Here is a 13,867-nt window from a genome sequence, read left to right on the forward strand (position 1 = left end):
AAAGTTTTCCTACCCAAAGCATGAGAATTTTTCTACCAAACTCCATTTGTCATTGGCGGGGGGCTGCTCCTGGGCCCACAGGAATCCCCACGTGGCCAGCCTGCCCTGTGCTCTGCAGGCACAGCCCTGACCTGTGGTCAGGCTCTCAGGTTCTCGGTCAGAGATTGACGGGCGTGGTGAGTGCTAAGGGACCCAAGTAGGAAGGACCCTGACAATGTCTGCTCAGGGAACTAGAAGACCACACAGCTGGCAGATAGGAAGAGCCAGAAGCCTGTCTGTGGCTTATCTATTCTTTGGAGGAAAATTGCTGTCAGCCTCTGTAACCCACCGAAGCTGTGGCCCAAATGGCTCAGTCCAATAGGAGAATAGTATTTTTATTTTAATGTTTATTTATTGGTGAGAGATGTAGAGAGACAGAGCATGAGCAGAGGAGGGGCAGAGACAGAGGGAAACACCGAATCTGAAGCAGGCTCCAGGCTCTGAACTGTCAGCACAGAGCCCGATGTAGGGCTCAAACGCATGAACTGCGAGATCATGACCTGAGGCTGCAGTGCGATGCGTAACTAACTGAGCCACCCAGGCGCCCCAGGAGAATAGTATTTTTAAAAGCACAGTCCAGGGGGGCCTGGTGGATCAGTCGGTTAAGTGTCCGACTTTGGCTCAGGTTATGATCTCACAGTTCATGAGTTTGAACCCCACATCAGGCTCGCTGCTGTCAGCACAGAGCCTGCTTTGGATCCTCTGTCCCCGTCTCTCTCTGCCCCTCTCCCACTTGCACTCTCTCAAAACTAAAATAAAGCATTAAAAAATATATAAAAGCACAGTCCAAAGAAGAGAAAAAGAAATTTCCTCTCTTCTTTTGAAGGTCCCTGTTGAAGAAAGTCCAATTGATGCCCTCAGGCAACCCTCCCTTTATGAGATTTGATCTCTTCCCCCTTAATCTCTGGAAGCTTGAGGACAACAACCCTAACAAACTCCCCCAATGGCCGTTGGCTCCATGCCCTCCTCCCTCTCCGTTTGGCCAGCTCTCGCTTGTGCAGATGGACTTCACCTCCTTCCCACATTGTCCTCTGAGCGTGCCTCCTCTCTGGCCCTCCCCAGTCCCTTCTCCCGTTGCCTGTTTCCAGTGAGACATGTCCTATGGTGGGACCAACCTGGGGAGGGAAGTCATAATCCCCGGGATTTGTTCTGGTTCCCGCCAGGGCTCAAAAGTTGTCCACAGCTCTCCATTGCCCGCCATGTTAAGTACATTCCTGAGCCTCACGTTTGAGATCCTGTATGTTTGAGACCCGTGTGGACATTCCACTCCTACTTGGCCATAATTGAGTGCTCACTGCATGCTGGCCATCTGTGCTGAGGGAGACACAGATTACTGGGCTTCATTACACAGACGAGGAAACTAAGGCTCAGAGAGGTTTAGTAACTTGTCCAAGATCACATAGCAAGTGAGTGGAACAGCCTGGGCACTGTCATCCTGAAGCTCATGCATTTTCCACTCTGCTGAGCTTCACCCTTTCCATTCCCCTCCCCTTTCACTTTCTACCCTCAGAACAATCCTTGTCCCTTATAAGTTCCAGAATGTATGCAGAGAAGAATGGAAGAAGTGGGTGGATGTGATGGGGTTCTCTTCTCACCCAGGCCCAGTTCTCTTTGTTAGATTAATCAATGACTGAGGGACCCTTGAAGCAGCGGCAGGTCTCCAGGGCCTATAAGGACTGTTTTTTTTAAATGTTTATTTATTTTTGAGAGAGAGAGGGGAGGCAGCAGAGAGAGAAAGAGAGAGAGAGAGAATCCAAAGCCCAATGTGGGGCTTGAACTCATGAACCATGAGATCATGACCTGAGCTGAAGTGGGACACCTAACTGACTGAGCCACCCAGGTGCCCCAGAAGACTTTTTTTACCTTTTTACCTGTGCATTTGCAGAGCAGCTATCATTTAAAAAAAAAAAAAAATCCCAGTGGAACTATCACCTCTAGAGCTGCTGGAAGAAGAACCCTGCTTCTCCTTTTCTCAGCTCCTTGTCCTCACAAAGACCCCAGAGACTGTACTTAAATCCTTCAGAATAGACACAGATATGTTCTATGTGTGCCTGCCCACCCCATCACCCCATTTCTGTGCCCCTGGCAGACATCACTAGTTGATCATCGAACTCTTTCCCCAGCAACTAGGAACCATCCTTCCCTGGTCCTTAGGGGCTCAGAGAGAAGTCCTCACCTGGAGGGCTTTTAGATGTACTGCCAGCCCTCCATTTGATGATGAGAAAACAGAAGCCCAGAAAGGGGAAGTCACGTGGCTGGCCAGTGACCGTCATCGGTGCTGTCCTGGCCTCCTCTCCTCCTCAGCCCCAGCCCTGTGGAACATTACCATTCTTTCTGGGTCCGCTGGCTGAAATAACAAATTACCCCACCTGGGATTGCACTTCTGGACCAGGAAGTCTGTCCAGCTAATGAAGATATGTCAAGAAATCTTATCAAAGACCTCTGAGCTCCAGGCACTCTGGGCTGCAGAGGACTTACCTCCTTCCTTCCTGGGACCTGAAGAGTAGTCTCTCCTGCTCTGAAGACACCCACAAGGAGGGGACAAATAAGGAGCAGGCTCCTAACAGGAGCAATGAATGAAATGAATGGTAGTGGGGCTTCCAGAGGGTTCCATTTCTCCAGGGCACTGGGTCTCAGTAGGGGGCAGTTTGGGTTCTTCAGATGCTCATCTGGCAATGTCTGGAGACATTTTCGGCTGTCACAGCTAAGTGGGTGACGCTGTCGGCATCAGGTGGGTGTGAGCAAGGGCCTCTGCTGTGTCCTACAGTGCACAGGACAGCCCCCACGACAAAGAACTAATGGGCCCCAAATATCAGCAGTGCTGAGACTGAGGAACCTGGTCTGGGGCCCAGACCGGTATGAGCAAGGAGAGTGTGCTGAGTGGATGGCTGACCCTCGCCCCTGTGGGAGGTCCGGTGGCCTGCATCTGTTCAGCCTGTCCCCTCAGCTGCAAGTCCTGGCCTCTGCCAGAGCTCACTCAGAGCTTTCTCAGCGTTCAAGATCTGTCTCAATTGCCACCTGTGACAGAGAACTTCCCTAACAAACCCCCAGCTTCTGTATTCATTCCTGCTCTGAGCCCACCAGGTGGTTGTAGAACTTGCCTTGGTCAGTCTGGTGCTGTAGGTGTGCCTCATCTTCCTCACTGCACTGGAAGAAACTTCCATGCTTTCAGAACAGGCACAATGGGGCCCCGATGATAATGTGACCTTGGGTAGGTAACTTAGAGGATGTCACTGAACTTCTCTTTTCTGTGCATATACTAACAGCTAACATTCATGGGGATGTCCTGGGTACCATTCTAAGTGCTTTACATGTGTTAACTCACTGGATCCTCATAGCAACCCTAAGAAGACATGCTATTACCACTTCTGTTTCATGGATGAAGGAAACTCAAGCAGAGAGGTTACCTACCTAACTCGTCCAAGGTCACCTGGCTGGGAAGTGACAGTGCTAGGAGCCACATGTGGGCGGGGTGGTCTGGTCCCGAGTCTACCTGATGGCCATAGCGCCTGCTGCCCCCTTCATGGGGTGAACCTCAAGGTGCATGGGATTTAAAGGGGAGCCCTGTGTAATCCGAGATCAAAACTTGTTCAGCCTCAGACAGCACCAATATCTTTTTTGGAGCTTTGTCCATAGTTGATATAATACTATACATGCAATTTTATATCTTGCCTTCTTTGATAGCTTAACAATACTCAGAAGTATATTTTTCAAATCATTGCTCCCCCCATGTTCCCCCCTCCTTGCTGCCCCGCCCTGCTTCTTGCTGAACGTAGTCCTAAAACCATCGGGTGGGTTCCAGTAAGGAAGGTGACGGTGGTGGAGAGTCCACGGTGGCCCAGAGCAGGTGTCACAGCCCAAGCAGGGGAGGAGGTACAGGTGAGGAGGCGTCCACACACGGAGAGGGGCAGCCTGGAATGGGGTGTCAGCACTTGAGCTACAAGAGGCAGCCTCTAGATTGGTTACCTAGAGGGACACTGATTAAATATATAAATATTTAAGGATGATGGAAACCAAGTTTCTTACCATCAGAGCAGGGAGTTAAAGTACAGAAAGAGGGGAAACCAGAATGAACTCTTTAGTGTTGAATATGAGTTGGTATTGTTATTTAACACTCAAAGTTTCCAATATAGATAAATTTAGAAATGGCTGAGTTACATAAATTCTAATATATTACATATAAGTGATAAATAATTATATCCATATAGAAAATGAATCGGGGCACCTGGCTAGCTCAGTTGCTGGAGCATGCAACTCTTGATCTCGGGGTTGTGGGTTCGAGCTGGGTGGATATTTCTTAAAAATAAAATCTCCGGGCACCTGGGTGGCTCAGCTGGTTAAGAGTCTGACTCTTGATTTCAGCTCAGGTCATGATCTCATAGTTTGTGAGACTGAGCCCCGTGTCTGGCTATGTGCTGACAGCGCAGAGTCTAGGACTCTCCCTCTGTCTCTGCCCCTCCCCTGCTCTCTCTCTCTCTCTCTCAAAAATCAATAAAGATAAAAAAAAAAAAGAATAACACAGACATGTCAAAACTACGAAGAAACCATCTTGAAGGAGTTCCCACTGGCTAAACTAGGCACAATTTAAATATCAAAATGGAAACCATGAGTTCATACTGACAAAAATATAAATACTGAAAGTTTGAGGAAGACCAAGTATTTTTTTCTTAAGTTTTTTTTTTTTTTAAGTAATCTCTACACTCAATATGGGGCTCAAACTCACAACCCTGAGATCAAGAGTCACACGCTTGTCACAAGTCAGCTAGGTGCCCCCAGAACAGGATTTAAACAGTTTCCAATAAATTCTCCATGAAATACTTAGTAGTTACAAAGAGGGAATAAGAAACTTTGTGGCAGAGGATCCTGTAAGCCACACCCTAATCGCCTGATCAAAGTGAACCTCGTCAATAACGGGACAGATGAAAACCTTGAGCCAGCTGATAAGATGCAGTGAGAACCAACATTGCTTTCATAATATTCTTGCCAAATGTGTGTAAGCTGAATTTTGACTGTTTTTTAAAAAATGTTTTCAGGGGGCGCCTGGGTGGCTCAGTCGGTTAAGCATCCGACTTCGGCTCAGGTCATGATTTCACGGTTCGTGGGTTCGAGCCCCACGTCAGGCTCTGTGCTGATAGCCAGCTCAGGGCCTGGAGCCTGCTTCGGATTCTGTGTCTCCCTCTATCTGACCCTCCCCTGCTCATGCTGTCTCTCTCTCTCTCTCTGTCTCAAAAATAAATTAAAAAAAAAAAAAACGTTTTCAGGTGAGGGGTGCCTCGGTGGCTTAGTCAGTTAAGCATCCGACTTGATTTTGGCTCAGGTCATGATCCTGCTGTTTATGAGATGGAGCCCCACGTCAGGCTCTGCACCAACAGTGCGGGGTCTGCTTGTGCTCTCTCTCTGCTCCTTCCCCTGCTTGTGGTCTCTCTCTCTCAAAATAAATAAACATTAAAAAATGTTTTTAGGTGATCCCTTAAGGAAGAAACAATCAGACAAATCCTGACTATGGAGCATTTTAGGAGACAGGCAGCTGGGAGATGGGGGAGAGGACGGGGACCTGGGGAGTGGGGGGGGGGAGAGTCCCGTCACATGTGCAGTGAGTTGCCCAATGGCCCAACAGCAGAGACTCCAAAGCCTTTGCTGCAATCTGCAGCCAGCTTCTGTAGTTACTGGTCAAGGTGAAACTCTCCTCCTTTAGGCTGTGAGCAGTTGCAGGGGTGGGGGATGGGGTCTAGCAAGGCAGGACTTAACTTCTTGGCACCCCCAGTGCTTACGCCCCTTGGGGGCTGGCACATAGTAGGCATTTAATAAATGCTTGTTAGGTGAATGACTGGCAAAGCTCCCGGGGCGGAGGCCGGATCACTGAGAAGGTACACAGAGAGGATTCCAGAGCTGGTCTCCAGCGGCCAGGGGCTGGGGGCCGAGGCCTAGGGCCCGGAACCGGAGGAGCAGGGAGGCTGTCTGCCCTTGAGCGGCTGCCACCTTCCCCCTAACGCCTCTCCATCAAGGCCTGCAGCGGCAGGAAAGCTGTACCGTCTCATTACCCAGTGACCCAAAAAGTGCAATTAAGTTGGAAATTAGTTGGCATAATTAATTCGACGGGTAAATAGCTCCCTGTCAACACCAATCACTCTATTCTGCATAGAATCAGACCTGCGAAGGCCAGGAGCTCCGCAGCTGGGCCTTCTGCTGGCAGGAAGGGCCTGGGGCAGGAGCGGGAAGGGGCGGGGTGGCCAGCCAGATACCCCGAACCTCAGCCACACGCCCTTCTACCCTTCTCGTGGGGGCAGCCTCTACCAGGCTGTCCTCAGGGATTGCATCCTGGGCACCCAGCTCAACCCCCAGGGCCCCTCGGTTGCCCGGTCCCTTTACCTCCTCCAGCAGCCTATCGGAGTCTGAATTCCCAGTTTGTGGCTCCAGATTTCCGATGTGCATAGAAACCATAAACATGCATAAAACCCGTGAGAGCTCCCAGTTTTGGGGTGACTAAATTTGCAGATGCTTTTTTTTTTTCAAATTAAGGTATAACTTAAAGGCAGTAAAATTTACCCTTGTTAGTGTTCACCTCAGTGAGGTTTGAGAAATGCACAGTCATATAACCACAACACAGCCAAGATCTAGAACATTTCTATCCCCCACGCTCTCCAGTAGTCAACTGCTCCCCACACCCAACTCCTGGCAACCACTGATCAATGATCTCTCCCCAAAGCTTTGCCTATTCCAGAATGTCCTATAAATCAACTCATATAGTGTGAGTCTTTTGAGTCTGGCTTGCTTTGACTTATATGAACAAAGCCACTATAAATATACATCTGTAAGCTTTTTAAAAAATGTTTATTTTTGAGAGATAGAGTGTGGGGGGAGGGCGTGGGCAGAGAGAGGAGACACTGAATCTGAAGCAGGCTCCAGGCTCTGAGCTGTTAGCACAGAGCCCGACATAGGGCTCCAATCCACAAAGTGCTAGATCATGACCTGAGCTGAAGTCGGACACTTAACTGAGTGAGCCACCCAGGTGTCCCCATCTATAAGCTTTTGAATGAACATAAGTTTTCACTCACTTAGATAAATACCTAAGGGTGAGGTTGCTGGGTCTTATAGTAGGTATGTAGATAACTTTATAAGAAATTGCCAAACTCTTTCCTAAAGTCCTGTACCATTTTGCCTCCCGCCACCTTCCCATAGGAGCTTCACGTCTATGCCAGGGTATAGAATTCAAAACACAGTGATATCCGTCGCCGCTGACAGCAAGGCTGGCCACATAACTTTCGGGCTCCCGTGCAAAACGAAAACATGGGGCCCTAGGGAACAAAACGAAAGGAAAAAAGTGCCATTAATAGCATTAAAATAGAAAGCTTTCCCCCTTCTACCACAGAACCTTTCTCTCGACCTCTCACGGTGGGTTTTTTTTTAACTTGCTATTTCATGTTTTAAGTAAAGAAATATTAAATTTCAAAATTATTAGCATGATTGTGACCATTCATCTTCGCATGGTGCAAGACCATTTTAAATGCAAATATGACAACATTTATCATGTATGCAGAATCGCTGAAATTATACAATTGATATTTCATTTGTGCGTGCATGCGTGCGTATTTTGTTCTTCCCACAAAGTGGAAATGCTGCAGAAAGCGAGCTCACCTGTTTTTATTTCACTTCTTGATGTGTGCGTATTCTACCAACACTCTCTACCTTTGGCTCAGTGGTGAATACGGAGGACAGAAAGAAGGAAGCATCTTCTTTCCCTTTCCTTCCATAAGCATATGTAGAATCCCTTGGTTGTTTTTTGGGACATGATTGCCCTTTGCTACATTCGAGGCAACATTCTGGTTCCAACAGAAAGCGTGATCTCTCGGGTCTTGTGTCATGTCTCTCAGTCACGGACGCAAGGCACGTACCCGGTCTTCGCTGGGCGTCTCACGGACTTTCCACGAATCATGGACCCACCGGGGTTCAGTGTTCATGGGGTACTGTGAGTGCTCGGTGCTGGTGGGTCAGTGAGGAACTGCAGGCAGGCACAGTGCACACGTCTCTTCTGCTCACACCACCATCGGACTTCACTTACAAAACCCCAGTTCAAGGGCACCTGGGTGGCTTAGTCAGTTAAGCGATTCTTGGTTTCTGCTCAGGTCACGATCTTATGGTTCATGGATTTGAACCCCATGTCGGGCTCCCCACTGGCAGCATGGAGCCTGCTTGGGATTCTCTCTCTCCCTCTCTCTCTCTCTCAGCCCCTCCCCTGTTTGTGTGCTCTCTCTCTCTCAAAATACACTTAAAAGAATAAATTAATAAAAAATCTCCAGCTCAATGATCAAATCATTAAGAATTTCAAGATGGTGACAGCAGAGTATTAAACCAAGTGCAGGACCCTTCTGAGCCTAGGGCCTGTGTGAGCAAATTAAATATTTGTAATACCAAACTAAAATACTTTTATACTATTGAAAAAAAATCTCTGAGATCCTAGCTAATTACATTATTTGGGGTATTGTTCCTTGGGAGATTAACTTACGCTTTGTTTCTCCAATGAGATTGTTCTTTTTTTCTAGAATAAAGAACACAACTTCTAGGGGCACCTGGGTGGCTCAGTGGGTTAAATATCGGACTTCAGCTCAGGTCATGATCTCAGGTTTGCGGGTTTGAGCCCCATGTCAGGCTCTGTGCTGACAGCTCAGAGCGTGGAGCCTCCTTCAGATTCTGTCTCCCTCTCTCTCTGCCCCTCCCCCACTCACGCTCTGTCTCTCTCTCTCAAAAATAAATAAACCTTAAAAAAAAAATAACACAGCTTCTGCTCTTTCATTACAGCATAGCCCCTGCCTGGCCAGGGCTCCCATGGGTGGTCAGAAAGTTCTAGCTCGTTTTCAGAGAAACCCACTGCACCGATGAGCTCCTGCACCGCCCTGGCCCTTGTGGAAGCAGGAAGCAGGAGTGGGGAGGAGTGCCGGGCTCCCCTGTTACCCCCCAACCCCCACAGCTGGGAGTGGTGCCCTAGGAAGGTTGGAGAACCTCAGATGGTAAAGGGAGGAACGTATGTATAAGCAGGTCAGCCCAGCAGTGTCTCAGGGACTTAGAAATGGTTGTCAGGAATTTCATATAGTGCCTGGTGCAGGTCAGCAAGTGGTCAGAACCTGCCCCGGTGCATCGGCCTGTGTGGGTGGTCAGAGGGACCCTCCCTCCAAGCTGGGCCGGGAGACTCCACCCTGTCTCTTCGCTTTGGAAGATAAACCTGTTGGCTTTGCCCTTTGTTTCGTGAATATTACGTGTTCATTATCCAAATCTGAAAAAACAGGGGCGGCCGGGTGGCTCAGTTGGTTGGTCATGATCCCAGGATCATGAGATCAAGCCCCAAATCGGGCTCAGCACAGAGCTTGGAGCCTGTTTAAGATGCTCCCTCTCTCCTTTTCCCTCTGCCCCCTCACCCATTCTCGCATGTGCTCTATCTCTAAAATAAAAACTTAAGGGGCGCCTGGGTGGCTTAGTCGGTTAAGCGTCCGACTTTCGCTTAGGTCATGATCTCGCGGTTCGTGGGTTCGAGCCCCGCGTCGGGCTCTGTGCCGACTGCCAGCTCAGAGCCTGGAGCCTGTTTCAGAGTCTGTGTCTCCCTCTCTCTCTGACCCTCCCCTGCTCACGCTGTCTCTCTCTCTCTCTCTCCTAGAAATAAATAAAAATATTTAAAAAAATAAAATAAAATAAAAACTTAAGGACAGGAGCACATGGGGCAGGGGCACCCTCACGGGACCCGGAAGGCGCTAGTGAGCACATGGGAGCCGCCAGGACCCTGCGGCGGAGGCAGCAGTGAGCGCAGGCTGCAGTCCGGTGTCACACGTGGAGAGGAGAGTGCTGGCACCGGGTTTCCACTGGAACCGTCCACGGTGTGGGGCTGCCCTCGCCTCTGTAGCTCCCGAGCACGCCTCCCCAGCCCTCCTGGAAATTCTCTACCGAACTGACTAGTCTGCCACAAACGCCCTCTGCTTAACCAGCCAGAGTGGATTCTGTCGTCAGCATGAAGAGCTCTCTACCTGGGCCTCAGCTTCCCTCTGCCCAACCTCCTCCAGAGCACTTGTCATAAAATGGAACCGCCGTGTGTATGTGTTCCTTTACCGCATGATGTGTCTTCGTGGGGGAGGAGCCAGTCTCGTCACACTCACCACTTGGATCCCAGCGGAATCTCAGGGCAGCGCTTGGTAAGTGTCTGTCCAGTGAAACACTTGGTCACCTTCCGGCAGCACTGAGCCCAGCACCAGCCACTTTTGTGGATCAAGTCAAGGGACATTCTTTCTACAGGTATGCCCTCCCCGCCAACATTTGCCGACTGCGTCTTGTGCCGAGAAAAGCAATGTCCTAGAAGATACCGGCTTGCACCCCTCTGGCTTTAGTGACTTAAGGTTGTACAAATGAACAAACCCACTGTGGCCAATTCCCTGCTTCCCTTCAGTGAGCACAGACCTGCTCCGTATGAGCATGTGTGTCTGTATGTGTTAAGTGGGGACAGATTTTCTGAATAGAAAGACCCACTGATTTAGAATAGCAAATTTGTTCGTTCATTCATTCATTCATTCATTCGTTCCACAAACACTGATTGTCTGCTGTGTATGTACGTGGGAGGTGCAGGAGGAGGGGCCTCCCAGTCAAATCCACTTTGTGATCAGACTTTCTCCCTCTGGCTATCGGACTGTCACCTAAATTAGTGGAAGCCTCTAAGCCTTAAATTAAAAGCCAGGTGATGCAACTTTTTTCCACAATGTGGTTGTGCAATTTCAGGCACAAACTCTCTGTTTGAAATGCAGCTGTGGGAGTAGATTTTAGTGATATGATTTGAAAGCATTAATATTTAAGCAGCCCAGTCCCTGGATGCCTACTGCAGGTAGGAGCCTTGACCCCCATCAGCCCTGTGAAGAAGGGCGCCTCATGCCTGGGTGTCTCAGCACCGTGCCAGGACACACACTGTGGCCTCTGTCATTGCCATTGTGTCTGTTGGAACCGTGGGCAAAACTATTGTCTTGTTCCAGGTCTGAACCTGGAAGGGAAAGACCCACCTCCTTGGGGCCCCAGGGCTGCTGTGACCACACCCACCACCACCTGTCCCACCCGAGGGGTGGGAAGGCCCTGAGAATGAGTGCTGTAACCCTTTCCTCTCCGCTGGCTAAGGGACCTCCCCGTCCCACCCCCCACTCCCCACCCCGCCCCGTGTGTGAAGAGTGGGCAATGGATCTTGGAGTCCATTCCTGGCCAGGTTAGGGAAAGGCTACTTGGTTATTAAATCCGATCCTGCACATGTTTGCAACTAATAAAGAGGTCTTTGATCAGACTAGAAATTGAGGATATAGTGAGTTTTGGTTTTGTTTTTTTCTGAGAGAGAGACAGATAACGTGAGCAGGGGAGGGGCAGAGAAAGAGGGAGACACAGGATCAGAGGCAGGCTCCAGGCTCTGAGCTGTCAGCACAGAGCCCGACACGGGGCACGAACCCACGAACCGCAAGATAATGACCTAAGCCGAAGTCGGACGCCTAACCAACTGAGCCACCCAGGTGACTCTAAGTTGGGGATATAGAAATGAACCAGCAGCAGTCCCTGCCCTCCAGGAAAGACAAGCAGTTACAGTAGAAAGTGAGAAGCTTCAGGGCTTCCTGGGTGGCTCAGTTAGTTAGTTAGCTCCGACTTGGGCTCAGGTCATGATCTCGTGGTTTGTGGGTTCGAGACCCACGTCGGGCTCTGTGCTGACAGCTAGCTCAGAGCCTGAAGCCTGTTTCAGATTCTGTGTCTCCTTCTCTCTCTGACCCTCCCCTGCTCGCGCAGCCTCTCTCTCAGAAGTAAGTAAAACATTAACAAAAAAAGAAAGTGAGAAGCTTCCTCTCCTAAGCAAACGGGAGGAAGGCCCACCTCAGGTTCTACAGGGCCAACAGCAGCCCCTTTCCGAGGGAAAGACAGCAAATGCGAAGTCACAGCATCAAACTATGATTAGCCTTAAGGCCAAGGGAACCAAGAGAATGCAGAACAGAGAGGCCTGACCCAGCCCTAGTAGGCGGTGACCAGCAGGGTGCTAGGAATCAGCTGGGGGAGGTGGGAGGGAATGGGCACTCCCTTCTCATTGTGTAGAGGTGGTGCAGAGGGTGGTGAGGGGGAGGGAAGGGATGAACTCCGAAGCTCAGGCCCCTGGGGTCACAGGAGGACTTCCCACAGAGGGAGTCTGAGGAAAATCCTCCTCTGGCCCCACATTCGGCCTCTCCGAGTCTCTCCTCGACCTGCCCAGCTGGCGGTGCGCTCGCTCCTGGCCTGTCGCAGCCTGAATCAGGAGATGGACACGGGGGCTTGCAGCCAGTTACCAAGTCCTGGCTGGGAAGGGGCCAGGCTGGGAAGCCCCTGCTGTTACCCAAAGTGCCACAGGCGAACCTACACCGTAAATGGGGCCTTTCTCCCCAACTTCTTCCTTCCCCAATAGCCTTTCCCCTCACTCGGCCCTCTATAGTTTATGTTTGTTAATATATGTGCATATATTAACATATTATGTTAATATATATGCATTAATGTACTATATAACATATTGTATAATTATAAAATCTAATTATATGTATATATAATATATATCACATGTATATATAAAGCAGAGAGAGCTGGAGAGGAAATGGGAATTGCAGTGACCTTGGGCCCCAGAACCCGCTCACCCTGACTTCTGCCCAATTAGATCAGTGACAGCAGAGAGCTGTCTGAGGAAAAACGGGCTGTGGGCTGTGGTCAGATCAGACGCGGCTCACAGTGTGGTTGTGACCCTGCCAAGCAGATGGCGTCAGTGGCCCTGTGGGTGGATGGAAGCGCAGGGAGAGGTCAAGGTGAAAAGAGAAGTCCCGGCTCTTGACAGCTGGGAATGCCCCTGCCCAGATAGAGCCTGTAGCTTCTGGTCTTCACCACCAGGTACCTGGAAAATTCCGTATGTGCTCCCCTGGGAGCGAAATAGCAAATCCACCAGAAGCCAGGACAGAACTAATGTTTTGGCTGTCCACAAGTTCCTCAGATGTCCACCGCCAAACACATGCACAAGAATGGTTCGCAACAGCATTTGCCACTGATTGGGAGGAATAAGATGTTCCCAAATCGGAAGACCCAGAGCAGCTGGGGCTGTCACAACAAAGGCCCACAGACGGGGTGGCTGAAACAACGGAAACGCATCATCGTCTCGCAGTTCTGGAGGCTGGGAGCCACGTGCTGGCCAGAGCCCTTCTCTGAGGCCTCTCTCCTCAGCTTGTAGATGGCCGTCTTCTCCCTGTGTCCTCAAACAGTCTCCCATTGTGGGTGCACAGCCCGATGTCCGCTTCTCTGCGGTGGTTACAGGAAGATCTATACGTATTGGCAGAAAGAGTTCCGAGCTTACTGTTCGTGGACGAAGTGAGTCACTGGACGATAGGATACTGATATCAATGGTTCCCTCTGGAGAGGAAATAGGACAAGGGCGATTTTATTCACTTCTGTATATACGTATGTATGTATATATGTATGTACGTGACAGAATGGATGATTGTTCTCCGCTCCTCACTCCCTCCCTTGCCCTGGTTTTGTGCCTCTCCGGCTGTGTGCCGAGTGTCGTTCCCTATCCCATGGATGTTGAACTTGGCCAGGTGACTTGGTTTGCCCGGTAGAATTTCGATGGAAGCACCCAGAGTAGAGGCCTTAAGTGTGCTTGGTTGGCACAGCTCAGCCTCTTGGGGGGCCATGACCCTCAGTGGGAAGAATATACCCCCAGGGAAAGGCTGCTCTCAGGACAATGTGGAGACGACAATGAGCAGAGCTGCATTCAGCCTCAGCCTAGAGCAGGCCCACCAGCCCACATACCGGTGAGCAAGGA

The sequence above is a fragment of the Hyaena hyaena genome, unplaced genomic scaffold (assembly GCF_003009895.1).
Source record: "Hyaena hyaena isolate Hyena2069 unplaced genomic scaffold, ASM300989v1 scaffold_62, whole genome shotgun sequence".
Classification (NCBI taxonomy): Eukaryota; Metazoa; Chordata; class Mammalia; order Carnivora; family Hyaenidae; genus Hyaena; species Hyaena hyaena.